Source organism: Macadamia integrifolia, unplaced genomic scaffold (assembly GCF_013358625.1).
Source record: "Macadamia integrifolia cultivar HAES 741 unplaced genomic scaffold, SCU_Mint_v3 scaffold2281, whole genome shotgun sequence".
Classification (NCBI taxonomy): Eukaryota; Viridiplantae; Streptophyta; class Magnoliopsida; order Proteales; family Proteaceae; genus Macadamia; species Macadamia integrifolia.
Genome location: NW_024868610.1, coordinates 1 through 6507, shown reverse-complemented (window position 1 = coordinate 6507; position 6507 = coordinate 1). Strand labels below are relative to the sequence as shown.

The following is a 6507-nucleotide window of genomic DNA, read 5'->3' as shown; positions in this document are numbered from 1 at the left end:
CCTACTAATCTAAAAGGAGAGAGCTAGTGGAATAGCTTCCAAGTGAAACTTATAAGGAATGGACTAGACTTAGATTGAGTCAAAACACTATAAATTTTGGTGGTGTGATTATACTTGTTTTTTCAATATTTTGTAATTTTATTTAGAATCATATATTGGGGACTTTAAATTGGAGAATTTTTAAAATCCACTAGCATAACCTGTTGACCACAGCTCTAGGTTATTTCAGGGTCCTCCCAGCCCTAAGATCACTCTCTGGTCCTTGAGCTCTATGGAGAGGAATCCTATCATAATAAATGGGCCTGGTGAGACCTCGACGGTTGGGCCATTTGGGATGTAATTTGAATGGATCCGACTCCTGTCCATTGACTTGAGCATCTAACCATTTGCTTCACACCTATACAACAACACCAACACCTAGGATTTGTACATGTCCAAGTCATCCCAAACGTTAGATAAGTGAGAGGTAAGTGGTTGGTGTTGGAGAACTCTAGCCCATGGTGTTGGAGAGGAACTAGTGAGAAGAGAGAGAGAGACACACACACAAAATAAGAGAGAAAATTAAAGAGATAAAAAAGAGAGAGACAAAAAAAAAAAAAAAACCCTCACTAGTCCCTCTACAGCACCCCTCAGGTTGGAGAGGATCATAATCCTTATATCTATTTTTTTTTTTATCCAATGAGTTTGGATTCCAAAGTGACTTATAAATCATGTTCATGTCATGTGGTAGGATGATGTGGTATTCTCATCGTTGAATTGATTGGTCAACTTCCAAAATATCTGTAATTCTAGTTTCAAACATGAATACAATATACAATGTTATAAGCAATATCTTCCCATGTTTGTCCTTGTGTCCCATTGGCATTACCCTATATCCTCTTTATAGTGCAAGATTTTTCCGTGGTATATTTTTGCTACTTTGTTAATTCCTATTAGGTTTGATAGGTGATTACAGGACTCAAATGTCTACCTAGCCATGAAATTTGGTCACTTGGGACATGCTACTTGGTAGATATGCTAGGTCCACAAAGATTAGCTTCCCTTAGTTAGGGTTTGCTTCAAAAGCTTATTAGCTCATCAAGTCAAGGTTATTTGATTCACTTTATGCATAGCAGACCATGGAGGAACATCTTGAGCCATCACTCTAACGGCATGAAGTTGATTTTAAACTCATTGACAACATCAAAAAGAAGATTACAATTCATATGTCGCACGTTTGGTGAAAAAGAACTAAGTTGCTAATCCTTTTAATAAAAAAAACCACAAGGTATCATGCAAACAACAACAACAACAACAACTATAACCTTATCCCAACTAAATGGGGTCGGCTACATGGATCCGATAGAAGCATAAATACTAAAAGAATAAAATGAAGTAAAGGGCATAGAAGAGATGTGAAGACGTAAAAGAGGTAAAACACATAAGTCAGAGCAGCATTTCAGGAACATCCCCTTAATAAGGGTCGGCTACACAGGTCTTAGTCCTCCAAACAGCTCTATCAACGGTCAAACTTAAATTGAGTCCTAACTTTTGCGTATCTTTTTTTACCACTTCTCTCATAGTCATTTTAGGTCTGCCCTTTACTCTTTTAGCTCTTTCTATATAAATCGAGTCACCTTCTTTACTGGTACATCCATGGGTCTATGTAGGATATGACTATACAGTAACACCTTGATTTTAAAAACCTAGTCCTAGAAATGGAAAATTTTATAGGAGAAGGGTATATGATGGAAATGAATTATAATTAATGGTGAAAGAAATGAGGATCTTAATGAAGGTATCGAAAGGGGCTTGAGAGTGCCCACATTAGTGGAAAGGGTCCCACATGAGGATGGTAAAACGTAGGTAAAAGATTGGACAAAAAATGGTTAAATAGAACATAACCGGCTAGATTGGCCTACCTATCCTAGGGATAGAATGCCCAAAAATTATGTTTTTCTTCTGTGGGCCCCACCAATTGAAAGGGTTTTTCTACCCACTTTTTACCATGATTAAAGGAATGTTCGAGGGTAATTATTCAGGTGGTTTCATGTCAATGCATATTTTCTACCCCATGTTATTAAAATTTAAACAGATAAAAAAATAATGTTTTTATAAAACTTGTTTAGCCAAACAGACCTTAGTCTGTCCAGCTTATAAATAGGAGGGGAGAGTTGGATTATTTCTTTCCTTTTGTTGCTAAAGATAGAAACGAAACAGAGGAAGAGGAGAAGGAAAGGGAAAAGAGAAAGAAGAAGAAGGAAAGAAGAACGGAAAGAGGAGGAGAGAGAGTACAATAGTCTCTCCTACTGCATGTTGCTGCTAGGACTGCTATTCCTATAGCTAGGGCTACTACTGTTGATGCATGCAAGCATCCTTTGCTCTCCACAACTAGGTGGCGATGCCATGGTCTTACTCTAGCTGAAATTGAAGTGAAGGATGGCTGATCGAGTTAAGGATGGTCTTACTCAAGAAGCACAAGAAAACTTAGAATCCAAATTCAACCTTGTGAATTAAACTAGGGTGAGAATTGATTAAGGTTAGGGTTAGTTACTGATGGAATTGATTAAAAAAATTGTCTGTAGGAGTCAAGATTTATCTCTCATAGTGAAAACCCTCACTCATAAGCCTCAATGGAGACCTGATTTTTTGTCCTACTATCCTTGGAAACCCAGATTCATGGGGTTTTCCAATTTGAGTAAAATAAAATGAAATTGAAGGTGGGAATTACTCATGCATGGTGTTGATTTCACCTGGGATAGAAAATATGCAAGTGGTTCCTTTTTGGGAAGCAAATCTAAAATTAATGTAAGGTTTAAGAAGTTAATACAAGGGATAGGGACCAAGCTTAGGTAAAGAAATGATTTGGTTTTGTATTAAAAGTATAGATGAAGCAAAAATCAATATGTTTTTGAGAATAGAACCTACTGGGATCAGTGTTGCCATAAAACAAAAAGAAAAAAAAAGCAGAATAGTTGAAACCATTCTGCCAGTCTAACCGGCTGGAGAGCCTCTAGCTAACAAGCCAGCCTGTTAAGGCCTCACATAATAGGATTTTTGGATTCTCTTGTTGCTATTTAGGTCAAATCTGTCCGGAAGTGCTCCAAATTATTTAAAATGTTGAGAATAAAGTATAACCATGAATTATGGCTTGGTAAAAGAGAAGAAAAGGCTAAGAAAGAAGGGGTGAGAAGGGTACATAGATGTGAAAGACATGTAGAATCTATCCAGTAACTCAAAGATTACTCCAATGACTATAAAGGTTAGGTGAATGCCTTTCACTAAATAAGGAAAGGAATTAGATTATGAGCAGATTTAAATATAGAAATGTAAATAGAATTTAGAAAGAATATATCATGTTGTAACTAAGATTGATTCACATGTAAATTGTTAATTAGGGGTCTGATATACGTGTTTGGTGAAGAAAATACACGAGGCTAGGAATTTAGTGAAGAGCATCAGACATGGAATTCCAGATGAGTGGTTTCGTTATATTTTTTTGTGTTTTGTTATGCTTGATATGTTTATATATATTTCTTATTTCTTTGTTGAATTTACTGTGGAAGTGTACAATTATTTTGTATAAAAGTTTATGCGCTCTGATATGAAGCATGTTCTGTTGATATGAATGATGCTGTGATTATGGATGCATAATATGAATTGCTACGTGGTGTTAGATGTAATATTGATAGTTTGTGGCACGGTGTGGCCGAGGTTCTATCCGGTACCGTGGGCTCAGAGGTCAGTCTTACATCTAGGACCACAGATGTGTGTTTGTGGAGATGGGTATAATATTGACAGTTTGTGGAATGGTGTGGCTGAGGTTTTGTCCGGTACCATGGGCTCAAAGGTCAGTCTTACAGCTAGGATCACAGATGTATGTTTGTGAAGATGGATGTAATATTGACGGTCTGTGGCACGGTGTGGCCGAGGTTCTATCCAGTACTATGGGCTCAGAGGTCAGCCTTACAACTATGACCACAAATGCATTTTGGATGCTATGGATGCATATAGTTGCATTTGGTTAGTTATAACCCCTTGTCAATAGGGGTTCAAGTATTGGCTAATCTCAGTTGGTGGTATGTCATATAGGACTACTACGCCCGGATATAATGTACTGTATCCTGAGAGGGCACATCATTGTATGGTGTAGCATATGCATGGTTGTCGGACACATGGGGGACCGAGGCTCTGACAGGGACCATGGGGTCGGGATTACTATTTAGGGCTTAGCCAGGGGATCGAGGCTCTAACCTAGACTGGCTAGCTTTTGCCTACAGTGAGCTTATATTCTTGAGGCCCAACATACAAGGTTGGGAATGCCACTTATGTTGCTTATAGCACTTAACCCATAGGATGAGACTTAGTAATTATAATGGAACTAGATTAATAATTAAATCATTTTAAGTTGTTGTTATGGATTTGAGATGCGGTGTGTTTTATAAGTTGGTGATATAGTCTTGAGATGCAGTGTGCTTGAGAATTATTATTCATGAATCTTGTATGCATATGTGTTTTTTTGCCCCCACCCCACACTGAGCATATCCGTGCTCACCCCCCATCCGTACTCATTCCTAGGTATTGAAGTTGAAGCAGAGACGGGTGGGTGATTTGTTAGAGATGAAGACACTTATAGGGAGTGCTTGTAGACAAATACAATGTGTATAATATTGTAATTAAATGTAAGATGTAATATGTACTTTGTTGTAACCTGTGGAATCAATTAGTGGGCTTGTAATATTGTATAAGCATCATTGTAGCTGATCACCACGTGTATCTTATGATTTTTATGAATTTTTATATACACTTTGATTTGTAGATGTGTTAATTGTGGGTTTGGTTATTACTTACATCTGAGATCTTGGGTATTGGTTGGTTGACTGGATTAGAAATTCCAGTATTGCATACTTGTGCCATATGGAGGGTAGGGTGTGTCCGAGGTGGTATTAGAGTGGGATGCTCTATGGTAACCCAACCCAACTATGAGACTTTAGGTGTGTGGTGATCAATAGGTAAACCGATAAATTTTTTTTTATTAGATTAATAAATAAAAATGCCACAGGTGGGAGAGATAAAAGAGACAGGAAGTAGATAAATCTCATTAAGATTTCATTACATGAAAGATAAAACTTAAGAAATTACATATGTGAGTAAACCTTAATAGATAGAACTCCCACAAGAAAGATAGAAGTACAAAAAGGAAAGGGAAAGAAACCCCGTAAGTACAAAATGGGGGTGAAACAACAGAACCCCATAGGGATTAAGTACAAACTAAGAGTCTAAAAGAACTGATTTAAGTCAATTTGTACACAAAATAAGAAAGACAAAGACAAGTCAGAAAGTGAGAGAAAATTTATGGAGACAATTGAGCTCTATTGCTGAGATCGCCGCTAGTGACTCGAAGAGGAAGAAGCCCGCTGAGATTAAGCTTGAAAGCAGGGAGGCCTATAGTTCGGCGAAATGCGCATGCATTCTGCCAATCCCTCAAAAGAAGACTCCACAAACCCAACTCTGGAAGCAAGTGCATTTAAGCTAGTGCCAACCTGAGACTCCAAACTATCCAAACAAGTGGCAACTTGAGCAAAACCTCTGTCCACGTGCTCCAGCACTGCTTACAGAGTCAAAGTGTAGGGCAAAAAACAAGTAGGAAATGAGTGTAAGGAAGATAGTTAAAAAAATTAATAAATAAATGCATAGAGAGTGTGCGAGAATCACCTCCAGTAGAGGTAGAAGGCTGAGTCGGAGTGGGAGCAGTCTTGAAGTGAGTCTGGGAAGTGAAACTAGCCAAGAAAGTCTTCTCCCTAGTAGGATTTGGTACCGTGGGTACTCTCAGGAACATGTGTGGGTGGGATTCCTAAACTTGCCATGTCCTCTTCCATGAGATTTACATCAATATCGCTAATATCGAAATCATGGAAGGGATTTGAGTGCTCCTCCTCTTCCCTAACACGTACCCCTTCCTCAGGCTGGTGCTCATCTCTCTGTTGTGTCCCATCTCCCTCCTGCAGCTCATCCTCACCCTTATGCACATCCTCTTCATGCTCCTCCAAGTCTTCCTTAGCTGCGGGTGCTTCATCCTGATCACTACCAGCATACTCATGTAGTTCCATTTTCTCTAAGATGGCACGATCAAAAGGAATGACATGTGTATCCATCCTTTTCTCACCCTCTAGGTTGATGCCTATATGCCTGAATACCTTGGTTAGTACCTTACCATAGAAAAGGTAGCCATCAGCTAGACAATAAACACAAGCCATCATTTGCCTTAGCATTATGTAAGGTGATGAGCACGTTTATGTGTGAAATCTAGGGTAGTAAAACATGCATTTTTACATATTTAGAATGGAGCTACCTTGGTTTTTACTCTCTTTTTGTAGGTTTTATATTTTCAAGGCCTTAAGGACTATCGGGCGCTATATCTTCAATTTTAGACGTAAAGAGGTCTTATTTCTTTCCATGGTTGCGAAGAGGACGAAATTCTGAGCAAGATGGACGTGTTCAATTAAAAGTACACATTCGTTTGGTCAC

At 38.4% G+C, this 6507-nt stretch overlaps 1 long non-coding RNA gene across 1 annotated transcript; it reads right to left on the bottom strand.

Annotated features, from left to right (window-relative positions):
- Positions 1–5067: 5067 nt before the first annotated feature.
- Positions 5068–6152, bottom strand: LOC122066172. The gene is made up of 2 exons (XR_006136269.1): positions 5695–6152; positions 5068–5587 (listed from the first exon to the last, which is right to left on the bottom strand). It is a non-coding gene; the product is annotated as an uncharacterized LOC122066172 (long non-coding RNA).
- Positions 6153–6507: the final 355 nt, after the last annotated feature.